At 39.2% G+C, this 16,232-nt stretch overlaps 1 pseudogene; it reads right to left on the bottom strand.

Moving 5' to 3' along the window:
* Positions 1-15,230: 15,230 nt before the first annotated feature.
* LOC143861457 (mitochondrial import receptor subunit TOM40-1 pseudogene) lies at positions 15,231-15,935 on the bottom strand (annotated as a pseudogene).
* Between the last annotated feature and the right edge of the window lie 297 nt (positions 15,936-16,232).

Here is a 16,232-nt window from a genome sequence, read left to right as displayed (position 1 = left end):
TGGAGAGTCTCATGTCGCTTAGATTGTACTAATTGTATGAATAACTAATTTTAGAATGCAAGGATAATTGAAAAGCTGATTGTATACCCCTATTTTATTTTCTTTCGAGATGTCAATTGTTTTTGAGAAGATTTTTATCAGGTAGAAGATCTGATTGTAAGTCCCTGCTTTAGCTTCTCAAATTACGTTCATAATTTCAATCATTCGAGTACAAGGTGGGTCTTGGAACTGTCTAAAGCCTCTCAAAATCTCATGGATAATGCTTAACCAGATGAGTTATTGTTGTTATGACAAAAGTAAACATGTTAGACGTTGGCATTTGGTTCTTTCGTCTTCAACAATAATTGGTCTTAAGGGTTATTTTGTATACTTGGTAGTGGTGTTTTTTATCAAGATGCAGAGGCATAGGAGTCAGCTATTTACCTTGTTATTTGTATAGTCATGTTTTGTGGAGTGTAGATTGAATTATTCCATAATTCATTACTGAGTTATTGAAATGGTCTTTGGCATTCTAAATCTTGTACTTTAGTGAGTCTCATTATTGTCTATCTTAATGAGTCTCGAAATTATGTGTTCATGTTAGACCATGCGTTGATTATAGCGATTTGTCCAAGGTAATTTTCACATTCTCTGTGATTCATAATGGTAATTAGAAATTTCGATTTTAATTGTTTCTGTGTCATTACTAAGGTGGTATGGGTCAGTTGCGTTATTTCTGTGTCATTATGAAAGAGATGTGAAGGTGCCTGTTCATTATCATCCTCAGGATTGACAATTTAATTTGGTTCTTGAAAACTTAGATTTGGATTCCATACACGATTAAAGGTGTGCAGTATATCTTGAAGTTTTGGTTTTGCTTAGATTGTCTTTAGCTTGTGATATAAACTTGACAGTATAAGAGTATCGAGCTCACATGAGAAATTTATTAGTTTTACTCATAGGGAATTTAATGCTTGAGTATTCATCTTAGCCTCTTACAAAATTGTGTTACAAGGATTGTGTAGTCCAATGTTTGGGAAAAATATTTTCATCTTTATTTCAGCTGAGCAGATTAAGAAAAAAATTATTTTGGAAGTGAATAGTGGTAAAACTGATGAGGAGATAAAGTTGTTGTCATTAGTTTAGTGGCAAAATCTCAAGTAATTCTTTTGATACTGATAAAACTTTTGGTTATGGTCTAAGATTGTCATTAGTGTTTGTCTGATAGTCCAATAGCTTAGGATTTTGCCCGTCTAGAAGTCTGTCTACCAGGGGAGGGTCCTATCATTTAGTCAGATGATTACCTTCTCCTATCATTGCAAGGGCGATGAAGGCATTAGCCTAAGCCCATCCTTAGGGGAGTTGCTCAGTCCAAGTAGCACTCCCCTCTTTATTTTAGTAGGCTAGCCTCAGTCTTTTGGACACTTGTATAAATTAGAGCTCACTCTTATGGAGACAAGTCATGTCTCACATAAGCAAAGTCACACCATTTTAGGAGACAAGTTTTGTCTCATACAATAAAGCCCATCCTCTTAGGGAGACAAGCTATGTCTCAGTAGAAAAGTCAAGCTCTCAGGAGACTATCTTGGTCTCATTAGAGGAGTCCGCCCAGAGGAGTCCGCCCTTAGGAGACAGGCTTTGTCTCATTTAGAAAGTTCCCCTTTTTAGGAGGCTTGTCTAGCCTCATTTATGGAACACCCTCATAAGTAGAAGACTAACTTAGTCTTTTTTTTAGTTGCCATGACCTTGCTTATTCATTATAAGGGCGATGATAGGGATACTTGGAGCCCACCTTTGTATATAGGAGACATGCCCAGTCTCATTTACACCCCATCATAGAGTGTTAGATGTGCTTTGACTTACTTATATCCCTTTTTGGTATTGATTGTTTAGGAGTCTATTTCATAGACTGTTAGTTTGTTCTATGGCTTATGAGTTAGTCCTTTAGAGTCGTTGTCTTCTTCTTTGTTATTAGAGCCTTGCTGGCTTGGGACCTTAGATCATTTCTCACTATTCTTGGGACGCTTGTTACTTGTTGTGGTTTGTCTCTTTGAGACACTGGTTGTTTATTCGGGGTTTCCCCTTTAGATTTAGGGCTTTGCCCTAGTTTGTGGTGTTACTTGCGTGTTCCCTTTAAGAGTGAAAATATTTAAAGGTCCAAAAACATTGAAAAATTTTAAAATCCAAAAATATTGAATTCATTTAAAATCACAAAAATATTAGAATATTTGAAAACTCAAAAACATCAGAAATTCAAAACATAAAAATCATTTGAAAGTTTTAAAACCATCTAAAGTGTTGAGTGTTTTTAAGAGCGTAGTTTAGGAAAGTTTGTTTCGAACTACGTTGGCTTGATCCTCTTCCACGAGGTACGTAGTGCAGCTTGGGATCTTTATCCCAAGTCCAGCCAAACTTTGTAAATAAATAAAAAACTTTTCAAACCTTTTAAAAGCATAAAAATCTTCTAAACTTTATTTTTGAAAAGATCTTCCTCTAGATTTAGGACTTTGTCCTAGGTAGAGTTTTTTTTTTAGAGTTAGGGGTTTGTCCTTGATGTATTGTTTGTTTGTTGTGTGCTTGTTTTAGATTTAGGGGTTGTCCTAGAGCTATAGGAACGCCTCCATCCGGTCAGTTGGCGATCCACATCGCCGACTGATGACTAGAATAGGATGCGCTAGTCCGCCCTTTATTTTCCTTAGGAAACACAGCCTAGTTCCACACACATAGGTTGTAGGAACCACCTGCATTAGCTTAGGAATAACCTGCATTTAGTTAGGGCATATAGGGTGTCCTAAAATTCACAATTCACTGGAATCTAAATGATCGCTCAAGAAGCTTTAATAACTAGTCCGGTCTTTTAGATCGAGTCTAGGATAGAGGTCTAGATGTCTTAGGCATCATAGTTTAGAATAGGTGCGAAGAACTACGTTACCTTGATTCTTGTGGAGGCGGGGATACATAGGCTTCTTTGGATGAACATCAGACCATCCAAGGACTCGGGCTAAATTGTTTAGAGTCTTAGGTTTTGTTGTGTTGCATCGTGTATGGTATCGAGTCATATTGTGTATTTTGTTGTGTTCTTTTACTTTCATGCTCATACCCTATACCTTTAGCTGTAGCATGCATGTGTTTGTCCACCAGAACTGAGACACTAGTTAGGCATGTCACTCATAACCTAGCTGTGTTTAGGTGACACATCTTTTATTTTATTTTGCATGTGCTTATTATTTCATTCCTGAGTCATGCATGATTAGGTAGACGTCCACTCGGAGTTATTTGCTCCCATTTCACATGATTTTGCCCAAACTTCTTTAGAGTTAATAATAAATGGCATAAGAGACCAAGTGCTTGCACTCGGACGAATTGGGGGTGTTCTTCGGACCTTCTCCATTCGTAATCAGGCACAAGCCCATATATATTTCTAGTTATCCATTGCATAGAGGATTTGATTTTGGGGTTCCATGGCCTATCCATGGATGACGACTCTGAGTTTGTTTTAGGTACGTCTTGGTTTGGGGATTTATCCTTGAATCAAGATGTATCTCATTTATCGCCACTCGTGCTTTGTTATGAGGGTGGCATCTGTTTTGAGAGTTCCTTGATAGAGCTCTCTTTCATGTGGAGATCGAGAGGATGTAGGGACTCGCTTCCTCATCAAGTCCTCGGGATTGGGGTCCACAGGCTGGCGACTCTACTGGGGAGTTCTTGAAACATTGCCTAACTCTATTAAAATGTCATTTTTACTAACTTTGGAAAAATTTGAGCCAAAATCATTTTAAATGGGAATTCTATCGTTAGAATCCAGGGGCACCAGATAGGTGCGTAAATAAAATGAGGAAATCACACACTGCACAGCATAGATTGTTATATTCTTTATTTCTTTTATTGTTTTTCATTATCATTGGTTCCATGGGATAGATACAATGCGTGCCAGGTGGGATGTCATTATCCTAATGGTGCTGTTGTATCTATTTCCAAGCTATGTGCCAGTACTGCACCCGTAAACACTCGGTGCACTTGTGTTTACAGCAGTCGATGAGCAATGAGGCATACTATTTATAACACTCGGTGCACTTGTGTTATACATCTAAAGTATGAATCATATGAATAGTGCCCGGTAGATTGAGTCTGGAACCCTACTTTATTTTATATATTATGTATATATTTACCAGCTTAGTGAAATCCAACTAGGAAGTACCTGTGTTTATATACATCTATATTGCATTCACATAGGGACGAACATGTGTTGCTTATACATGTGAAGCCTAGAGTTAGGAGCCTTGTCCCATTTATAGACTAGGGTAGCTCACCTTGGGTGGCTACAACACGGTCCTAGTATGCTCACCAGGCTGTCTCGAGTCGAAGCTTTCTTGACTCCGCTAGATTAGATTAGGGCTGGTGGCCTTGGTTAGGGTGTATATATATATATATATATATATGTGTGTGTGTGTGTATAATGTATTATTTGTAGACTAGGACCTATCTTCTAGACTAGGTTTCTATATCTATTTCAGTAATACTATTCTTTCAGACCTAGTCGTGACCCTTGCTCTTGCTTGGTCATCATCCAGATCATGGTTCACCCTGTCATCTTTATCATATGATTCCAGAATCTCGGATTTATATCCATTTTGTTGGCTGTCAGATTGGGACCTACTTTTTATTGAGATTTTCTGGTCTATTATCACCGATTAGAGTTTGTTCAATATTTCAGTCTTGAATCTAGCCGATGGTTCTTGTTCTCCACATTTTATAACGATGGTCCGTTTCTTGATTCCTCGTTATTCGTTCCAATTAAAATATGTGAACCTAACCACTCCTTGTGATAGCTGTTAGACTAGGACTTCTCCATCAGTAAAATTTTCGGGTCTAACTATTAGCTATTCTCTTTCACCCTCCAGTCCTCTAACCTGGTCAGTAATTTTCATTGGTTGTTATCTTGACCATGGTCTATAATCTGCTTCTTGAGTGTACAGTTGTGTCATTCCTTTGTACATGTCTTCTTTGCTGAGTCGATATAGAGTTTTGTCACCTTCTTGTGCATATCCTATTTGATTGCGTCAATCGTTTAGATTAGGACCCATTTTCAGTGGGTATTCCTGGTCTAATGTATCCTATCGATATGGTGGATGACATTTCTTTTGCCATTGGTGTGACCATAACCTGTTTTTTGTTCTCGAGTTGTACAAATCTTTTGTGTGCCTCCCGTTTTGTTGATTGAATAGATTAGAATCCATTTCTTGTAGGGGATTCCTAGTTTAATCAATTATATTTTCATTCTTTCAGATTCACCCGATTGATGGCCTGTACCTGTCGCTCTCATGGCCACAATATATATTGCCCTTCGATTGTGTGCTCATTCTTTTGTTATAGGTCCATATCGTGTGTACATTACACATTCTTTTGTTGTGTCATAGGTTCGAGTTATGTATATGTTACTCTCCGATTGTGTACCCATCCTATTGTCGTGTCATATATCCACATTGTGTATATTACCCTTTAGGTTAGACTTTGGTTTGTTTTTCTGCTTTGTCTTAGATCTGGTCGATGGCTCACCCGCTGTCTTTATTGGCCATGGTCTGTAAATACCAATCTCTTTGAGTGTGCAGTTGTCGGTATCCATCGTTAGATTTAGACCTGGTCTATGACCTACTTCTGTCATTTTGTGGCCATAGTCTGTCTTTCTGATCTGCCGATCATCTTTGATCATTGATGAAAAATTCTGTGTCATCAATTGTATCCTTGCCATATGACTGATCATTAAATTTATCCCTGTCATTTATTTATACCAAGTTATCTCCATTTTCTCATAATCTTATCCTATCTGTATGTCAGGTATTTAATCATGTCGAACAATGTATTGAAGGATTGGATAAGTGAGGCTACCAAAGCTCTCCCGCGTGAGCATGAGAGGAGCATGGTTGATTGATTTATAAGCACGTTCAATCATTTGAGCATATCTGGTGTGAATTGGAAATTTCTCCAAGCAGCTGCAAAACTCTGGGATCCCACCCTTCATGTTTTTTGATTCGGTCCCTTTGAACTTTGTCCAATCTTCGAAGATTGGTGCGGCTTGTTAGAGATCCCACCTGAAGGACTCTGGATTCGACCTTCGAGCATGGATTTCCCTAATTTCCTCTTCTGTGAGCTATTCAAAAATGATACTGTTGATGCTCTACCTTGTTTCAAGGGAACATCTGTGGAAGTTTCTGACCTCATTGAACTCTTTTCTAAAAACGTCGACCCTGCTAACTCCCGTTTTCAGAATTGTCGGCGTAGCGCCTTAATCTTTGGAGTTCTTGCGCGTCATGTCATTCGTGGAGACTCCCGTGTTGCCCTATTGGCTTTGCTTGATATAGTAGACCAAATTAACGAAGGAAGGAATCCTGTTCCTACTATGCTGGCAGAAACTTTTTCTAGACTAGACTGTATTGACCATCAAAAGGTTCAAAATAGTTTCTATGGGTGTGTCAAATTGTTATACGTGTGGCTTTGTGAAAAACTCACTATCCTCCAGCCAAAAAGCCACGACAAGTACACCCTGAAGGCTTCCCTGTCCTGGCAACCAATGGCCAACCAACCGCAATCCATTGATGAGTGGTGTAATTGGTTACAGCATGTGGAGAAAAATCAGTTTTGTTGTGTGAGTCATCCTTGCTTACAAGTCATCACTAGCACTCACCCATATCCCTTTGTGTATCTTATGGGTTTAGAAAAGTCAACCTTTTATGCACCAACCCGTTTGTTTCATCAGATCACGGGATATCCATGTCCTCCAGGGGCTGTAGGACCTCCTTCTTGTGAAAAATTGTCTCCTGATCTTATCAACACCATCGTAGCTGCTTGGAGAAACAAGGTCGTGGAAAAGAGATTCGCCTTAACATCTAAGGTCCGACGTTGGGAATTACCAAGAAAGTTCGCGGGCAAAAGAGCTCGGAGTGCAGAGCCTTAAGGATCTTCGGCATGAGATTATCATTTCTTTGTTACCTTCATTTGTTTTTACATGAATATAGTTAAAGTCAAAGATTGTAATCCAGGTCTCATTACTGATAAAAATAAGAGAGTTTTTACTTGATACATGTTATAGACAGTTAGTGATTCATAGTTTCATCATTTCCCATGTAACCAATCGCTGGCGTTGTAACCTGTCAATATAATCAATACAAAATGTGTTTCTTTTCTTTATCTCTATTTGTGGAAGCTACCTTATTTCATTTGTCAATCATTTAATCTAGTTTGTTAACTTCCAATCAGGATTCCAAAAGAAAGCAACCATCGCTCCGAAAAAGGACACCCAAGCTAAACCTACCTCAGTGTGCAACAACCTTTGGGTTCGATCCTGAGAACTTTATTCCATCCGAACAGGGTATTCTGGCATATGATGGCACTCGCAGAGATGTAATCAGGACTCTGGTCACCGAGATACAGATCGGAGGAGAGGACTTTGAGATAGAATTTCAAGTCTTAGATATTAAGGCTTCATTCCTATTGTTACTTAGCCGTCCGTGGATGCACAAGGTCGGGGTTGTTCCGTCTACTCTTCACCAAAAGCTGCAGTTTGTTCGCAGGAATAAAGTGATAACTGTAAAGGGGGATCCAGATCTTGATATAGGTCAGATTACTCCGGACTTGACTGCGGAGAAATCTGAAGATGTAAGTTTGACTGGGTTTTCATTAGAGGTGACTACGATCATTGTTGAAGAGGCTATGAATGAGGAAATTTGTTTCCTAATGAGCACGAATCCGAATGTCATCAGGATGATTCGCCGACAAGGGTACATACCGGGTGGCGGGTTAGGCAAATATCATCAGGGTTTGACTGAGTTTCCGGTGTTCAAACCATTCAATGGTTTGTTCGGGCTGGGATACAAATCTACAAAGAAAGAAATCATAGAGATGAAGCAGTTAATGCTGAAATGGGCAGAAAACCATCACAGTGGGTTGGGACTACCAATGGTACCAATTGATTTGACAATGAATGACCGATTCCGAAAAGAAGGCGCGGCCTTTCCTTTCTATGGCTTTACTGAGATTTGGTTGGATGAGAACACAGGGCAGATGCTTCCGGGGTTTGAGATTTTCTTTGATCTTGAGCTAGAAGATGAACCAATGGGTATGCAGATTGTAGAGACAGAGTCTGAGACTGATTGGGCAGAACACATAGAGCCGAACCTTCTGAGTTCACTATTTCATGAGGAGTCACAGATTGTGGCCATGATTGACAAGAGCCAGCTGATACTAGACCCAACTCGTCTTATCACCCCGGCTGAGGAACCTTTGACTAACTGAACTTCTCAAGTCCTCCCCAGGTTATTTTTCAGTACAATCGTATCCCTTCAAAAGAGTCAGTTGTCCTTAACTGTGAGTCAGTCTCTGAGTTTGATTCAGAGTCTATTTCTTCTAATGAGTCTTTTGATGCAGGTACCATAGAGGACGATTCTCCTGAGGTCGGTGACGGTTCTTCTTTTTCTGGCGAGATTGAGTTGGAGATTGTTTCTAATAAAGCGGCTGATGCTGTTTTCTTACATAGTTCTGAGTCAGTTGACACTGCTCTCAACATATCCATTGAGTCTGTAAAAATGAGTCCAAAGTTCATTGTAAACCCCGATGAGGGTAATTCATCTTCTGATGTATTTGATTCAAATTTCAATGAAATAAAGGATTCTTCTTCTGTGTACATTCCTGTCTCTGTTTCTATTTCATCTATTGAATCTGCTTTAAAATCTGATAATAATACTAATAACAATCAAGACTCCCCCTTTGATGAGGATGCCAATGAAACTCCCCCTGAAATCAGACATATGATCCAACAATAGGAGAGTCGCCGAGCAAAACCAGACATATGATCCAACAGGAGGAGAGTCGTCGAGCAAAATCACCTGATGAGGAAGTTGAAACTATGAAATTGGTGACGAAACCTCAATTCAGGAAATAAAGATTGACAAAACTTTATCTCCTGAAGAGCACGAGGAATTGATCACCCTACTTAAAGAGTTTAAAGAAGGTTTTGCTTGCTCTTACGATGATATGCCAGGATTAAGCGAAGAGATTGTCCAGCACAAATTTCCCTTAATCCCTGTATCTAAACCAAAGAAGTAAAAACTCTGAAAGCTCAAAACAGAATGGGAGTTGAAAGTCTATGAAGAAGTGAAGAAATTGTTAGAAGTAAAATTTATCCAAGTGGTGAAATATCCTGAATGGCTCGCAAACATAGTACCGGTGCCCAAAAAGGACGGGTGTGGGACCCGATCCCGCGAGAGGGTCGCGAGCGTCGAGGCGCTACACTCTCTCTTGGTCTCTCGTACCCATGCAGTTGGCGTTTTCTTTTTATTATTGATTTTAATTACCCAACCAAGCAGGCAGCTACCAAGCCATAGGATGCAAACAAACGTGCAACCCAGTACCCATAAGGGCAGGGGTAAGCCGCCGAGCCTAGCAAGGTGTGATTTAGTTCATCTTTTCCGTGAACTTGGGATCACTAAGGTAATCCGAATTCCACGCAAAAGAGAGTGACATAGTCGCCACCTAGATGAGGGATCTAGGACCCATAATTGACCAAAAATCTAGACTTGTTACCTGGTTACGAGAATGGAAGGTATGGGGAGTTACCACCACATGCACCATTCCTGCTCGATAATCGGTCTTCAATTCCAAAAGTTAACTATTTTGAATTTATTTTAAATGGCTCACTTAACTCTATATTAATATGCAAATTACGTGACATGCATCCTAAAATCTAATTTTAACGTAATTCCTAAATGTGTATCTTGATTTTCTTAATTTGTTTAAATTCAATCTACGTGAAAGTTCTCCTAAAATTCTAATTTCATGAAAAGTCCTAAGTGATTTAATTACTTTTAATTTAAGGACTAATATACAAAACCCCTTCACTTATGTGTGGAGCCGACTTGGGCTTGGTATGCCACTCAAGTTTCCAAGTTCCCTACGTATCCCAGCCTCACTAGAATCAGAGTCGATCGTAGTTCGGTGCACCTAAACTAAGCTACTTATGCCTAACTCATCTAGGATACCGATTGTGGACCCCGATCCGGGAGAGAGGTGGGGGACGAGCCCCCAGCGGCCTCTTGGATCATCCACGTGTGAAGGAGAGCTCTACTAAGGAACTCTCGAAACAGGTGCCACCCTCATAGCATAGCACGAGTAGCGATATAAAAGAGATACCTTTCGATTCGGGAATAAGTCCGGATTCGAAACGTACCTAAACAAACTCAGAGTCGCCATCCATGGTATACGGCCATGGATCCTTAAACAAAATATGCTCCGTATACCATGGATAACCAGAAATATATATGGGTTCGTGCCTGATTACGAATGGAGAAGGTCTGAGAGCACCCCCAATTCGTCCGAGTGTGAACACTTGGTCTCTTATGCCATTTATTATTAACTTCGAAGGGTTTCGGGCGAGAATCATATGAAATGGGAACAATCCTCAAGAGTCGTCTACCTAAGCATGCATTTTCTGAGGATAAAGAAATAAGCATACACAAAATGAAATGAGAGATGCGTCACCTAAGCAAAGCTAGGTTATGAGTGACATGCCTAATGGGTGTCTAAGTTTTGGTGGACATACACATGCAAGCTACAGCTAAAGGTATAGGATCTGTACATGAAAGTAAATCTAAAATTAGCAGTTGATCATGAATAGTAAATGAAATAAGGAATAAACAAAATGCCAGGCAAATAACAGAATAATGAAATAAAAACCTATGGCGTGCACATAGCGCCTGTCTACAATAGGGCAAATATATAGCGCCTAATATAAAATCCTAACACATCTCATCTAAAAAGCAGTAAATGACAGATAGCAATTGCAATAATAAAAACCTATGGCGTGCACATAGCGCCTATCTACAATGTGGCGAATACATAGCGCCTAATATAAAATCCTAACACATCTCATCTAGAAAGCAGTAAATGACATATAACAATTGCAGTAATAAAAACCTATGGCGTGCACATAGCGCCTGTCTACAATGGGGCGAATACATAGCGCCTAATATAAAATCCTAACACATCCCATCTAGAAAGCAGTAAATGACAGATAGGAAATGCAGTAATAAAAACCTATGGCGTGCACATAGCGCCTATCTACAATGTGGCGAATACAAGCGCCTAATATAAAATCCTAACACATCTCATCTAGAAAGCAGTAAATAACAGATAAAAAATGCAGTAATATCGTAAAGTGTTACAGCTAAGAAGATAAACCTGCGCAATGAGCAAACGTCAGTAGATGATAGTAAAGAAATAATAATCAATAACCTAATAGCGATAGAGAATCGCAGCTAAGCATGTGAGAACTACAGCTAAGCAGGTAGAGCTACAACTAAGCAACTAGGTAAAACATATAAGCAGGTAAATGTTATAGCTAAATACGTAAGTAAGCAAGGAGATGAACACAAACTATCATGATCCTATGTAAGAATCGATATACAAACACAAGCCCTAAGTGCTAACAACAGACCCTAATACTCTAATGTTTAAGCCCGAGTCCTTAGATGATCTGATGTTCATCCAAAGAAGCCTACATATCCCCGCCTCCACGAGAATCAAGGCAACGTAGTTCTTCGCGTCTATTCTAAGCTATGATGCCTAGGACATTTAAACCTCTATCCTAGACACGACCTAAAAGACCGGACTAGTTATTAAAGCTTCTTAAGTGATCATTTAGATTCCAATGAATTGTAGATTTTAGGACACCCTATATGCCCTAACTAAATGCAGATTAGCCCTAAGCTAATGCAGGCGGTTCCTACAACCTATGTGTAACTAGGCTGTGTTTCCTAAGGAAAACAATGGGATCACTAACGTATCCAAGACCTAGTCATCAGTCGGCGATGTGAATCGCCAACTGACCGGACAGAGGCGCTCCTATAACTCTAAGACAGACCCCTAACTCTAAAAGAAACACAAACAAGCACACAACAAATCAAAGACAAACTCCTAACTCTAAAACTCTCTATTTAGGACAAACTCCTAACTCTAGAGAAAGATCTTATTGGAAACAAGGCTTTGAAGAAGAAGGGTTAAAGCATTTATTTACAAAGTTTGGCTGGACTTGGGATGAATATCCTAAGCTGCACTACGTACCTCGTGGAAGAGGATCAAGCCAACGTAGTTCGAAACGAACTCTCCTAATTAAAACCTAATAATCCAAAAGATTTAAGGTTTTTAATGTTTTTCAAATGTTTTTGATATTTTTAAAGTTTTTCAAATGTTTTTGAGTTTCAAATTTATAATGTTTTTGGATTTTAAAGCTCTTCCAATGCTCTGGACCTTTAAATGCTTTCAATCTTAGAGGGAACACGCAAGCACAGCCACAAACTAGGGCAAAGCCCTAAATCCAAAGGGGAAAACCCCGAACAAGCAACTAACGCCTCAAAGAGACGATCCACAACAAGTAACTGGTGTCCCAAGAACAATGAAAATGATCTAAGATCCCTAGCAGGTAAAAGCATCTTAAAGGATAAACTCCTATCTAACAGACGAACCAAAAGGCTATGGGGCAAACTCCTAACATATAGGATAACCAACTCTAAATGGGAAACCAATGAGTCCAAGACTCTCTATTGCTCTATAAGGGAGGGCAAATGAGTCAAAGACTCGCTCTAAAAAGGAGGGCTCTAACATGAGGCTAGGTAAGCCTTCTAAAGGGAAAACTCTCTAAATGAGACAAGACTTGTCTCCAAAAAAAAAAAAACATTCTAATGAGACAAAGTGTGTCCCCTAAAATGAGACTCATGGAATTTGGAAGGTCTGGACATGATTTGGAAGTGATCCTAGAAGTTTAGATGTCTAAGTTGACATATAGCACGGGCTCACTCATTTAGGATATAAAAAAAAAAAAAACATTGAAAGCACTCTGCACAACATGCAATTTTCGCAAATAAGGCTCTAAAATATAAAGATTATCATGAAAATTGATCAATATGTGATTTGTGACTTGCTAGCATGCTCATCATATCCCGATACAAGCATTAGAATCAATATAGGCTCAAAACAATCTAAAAAGAAATGGTGGAATTTCCACCCAACATGTAATTTTCACAAAAAATGGTCAAAAATGCCAAACAAATCATGGGAATGATTCAATATATGATTTAAAACTTGCTACCAAGCTCAAAACATCCCAAACACATTAAAATTGAATAGAGCTCATATTGTCCATGATTTTCAAGAAATGGCACAATTATGTCATATAATGTGAAAAATGCAACTTTACACTGACTTTTAGACCCCTCAAACATCAAAACCATCAAAAACTCTACTAATCAAAATTGTAGATCTCAGCATGAATGACATTCTCTCAGTTGACCATTTCGTTTGGATCTAACCAGAAGTGGCCGGAAAATGGCCTCTTCCGATCCATCGCCATTAAAAGACATATTAGTGTTTTAGCTAAAAGTCCGGGCTCAGTTTTGACACTTAAAACATCGCTTCTGGAAAAATTCATTCAAGGAAAAAGTATTAGAAAATCTTGTGAAGAACATTTTTTCTTTGTATGGCTTCGGACGAAACAGATCTGGAATAGCCTAAAAATGGCCAACAAGCTGCTGTTGCAGAAATGACAGTTTTTTCTAAAAAACTGAAGCTTGCAAGTCGTTTTTGACATATTAAAAAGCATTTATGGAAACATTTGCTCAATAAGACAGTTTTAGAAAATATTATAATGAACACTTTTCCAGTTGACAGTTTCGAACAATTCCGATCAGAAGCAGCCCAAAAGTTACTCGACACGATAATTTCTAAAACACTAGAACAAAAATATCATTATGGACTGAACTTTAAACGAGCATAACTCTCTCGTCTTTTGGCCAAATTTGAGCCGCCATATGTCGAATTGACCGGCTCGACGAGATCTAGAAGATTGAGATTTTTTTTTTTTTTTTTTTAAAGCTCCGAGCATTTACACAACACACATGCAAACACAACTCTACACACATACATTCACGAACATATACAAACATATCCTCACACACACACACACTCACTTATACACACAAAAGACACGCATAGGGCTGAACTGTAATTCCAATGTACCTTGCATCAAGTTACATGAAACTACAAAATAAGGGCTTTATATAGAGCAGCTTACATCTTGTCTATGTTGAATCACATTTTTTTAAAAAAAAAAAAAAAAAAAAAAAAATGGGTATAGCTAATGACGACATAAACATGCATGGGCTGAATGGTGCTTAAGACAGGGGCTGAAATGAACTGAACTTGTGCAACAACAGGGGCTGAATCTTGTGCAAAACTGGGACAGCAACATGGACTAAATTGTGCGCGAAGCAAGGGCAGCAACATTGACTGAATTGTGGGCTTAAAATGTGCATAAAACTCAAGCTAAACCATGGGCAGAATTATGCCAAAATAAGGGTTGAATTGCGGACATAATGTGCACCAAAATAAGAGTTGAATGCATGGACAAAACTAGGCCAAAACAGGGGCTGATTATGGACAGATTCGCTCTTAAAAATGCATAAAACAGGGCTGACTTATGGACATAATTGTGCTGAAACAAGGGCTGAATCTGTGGACAGATTTGTGCCGAAACAAGGCAGATTTATGGGCAGAAATTTGTACAGAAAATTAGCCAAACCCGCACCAAAACAGGGCAGCTTTATGGGCAGATTCATGAGCAGAATTTATGTGCTAAACAGGGCGGCGACACAGACAGGATCTATGCTAAAACAGGGGCAGGATTGGGTGCAAACCTGGGGCAGCAACATGGACAGCATTGTGTGTAAAATAGGGTGCTAAACCATAGATTGAAATGTGCTAACAGGGACTGAACCATGGACTTGAAAAACACCTATTCATATGCACTTACACATTTAACCATCGATGTATATATTCAGAGAATAAGATGCTAATGAAAAATGAATAGGGCTGCCAAAATCCAAGTGAGAAGAGGGCTACATGTATCAAGGTGAGGGTTCTGCTATTGATTATCCACAGATGAAATATTTCCCACTCAAACTATAAACCAAATGATAAGTAGAACATTACCTGAACTGCGTGGCAGAGGTGAGTAATGAACCAAAGGATGTCGGGGCACTAAGCTCAATGGATCAAGTAATGAGAACACCTCCCATGCTATGACACTTAAGCTTACTACACCTTGGAGTTAACTTATACCACAACATAAAAGAGCCTTTGCCATGATAGGTTTTAGCATCTTTAGAAACTCTCCAAGTATCACTATAGATCCCCCAAGGTCTTCTCTATCACTTTTGCACGTAGCTCAGAGCAACTATTCCAGTGCTAGCAACTTGCCCTGCTGCAACCCATTTATCTGTGTTGTATCGAGCAGCAAAACCAATACCAGATTTTCTTTGGTGACCCAACCAAAATGACTCACATCCCAGAGCCAAATGTGGAGTGAAGCTCTGGATATAATTGATACCATAGAATGCGATGTTCCCCATTTGGAATTGACTCCTGAAATCCTTACCCTTGTAATCGAAATTAAATGTTCCCTGGGAGAAATGTGGCTCATTTTGAAGCTGCGCATTGATCTTCAGAGTAAGGTTATCAGTAAGGTCCCACTTTGCTCTTGCATTAAGCCTTCCATCAGTCAATATCCTTCCAAAGAGCATCAACTTTGGGTCCAGAAAATTAGCCCCAAACTCATAGTGTGCAGTTGGGACTCTTATGGTTTCAGATGACTGAGAAGGCACCTCTATGGAACCCATAAAGACACTATGACTCAGTGAAAATCTCTGATTGAGTGCCTTGGTAAAATCAAAGCGCATTCCCTCAAAAAGTTTTGGCTTCAAGGACCTCAAAGCTTCTCTCTGGATTTCTTCATATGGAACAGGACATGGTAGATTCAACCAATCGATTGTTTCATCTTTCTTCTCATTTTCTAACGGAGGACCAACGCCAGTGGGCGGAGGAGGAGCGTCCCTATGGCTGACGGAAGACCTCATCCCCTTCAGAAAAATAATGAGATCTCTGATCTTGCCAATGACAAAAGCTTATATTGAAATTGCAGCTCCTCCTTTTCAGATCTATAAAATTGCTAAAGCTAAACCTAAGATCTATGGGCTGTCACTTATGAATTCGGTTCTAGGGCTTAGAGACATGAATTTAGGGTTTACAGATGAGGAAAACAAGACAGAATCAAACATTTAACCTCAAAAGAATCAGCTTATAGAGAAGATCTGAGAATCAACTTGTAGAGAAGATCGACGAAAAGAGCAATGGAATTAGGGTTTGGATGAAGA

The sequence above is a fragment of the Tasmannia lanceolata genome, unplaced genomic scaffold (assembly GCF_043159265.1).
Source record: "Tasmannia lanceolata isolate RefF3 unplaced genomic scaffold, GAP_Taslan_0.1 ptg000037l, whole genome shotgun sequence".
NCBI lineage: Eukaryota > Viridiplantae > Streptophyta > Magnoliopsida > Canellales > Winteraceae > Tasmannia > Tasmannia lanceolata.
Note: the sequence above shows the minus strand (reverse complement) of the source record. Positions and strands in the feature narration are given on the sequence as shown.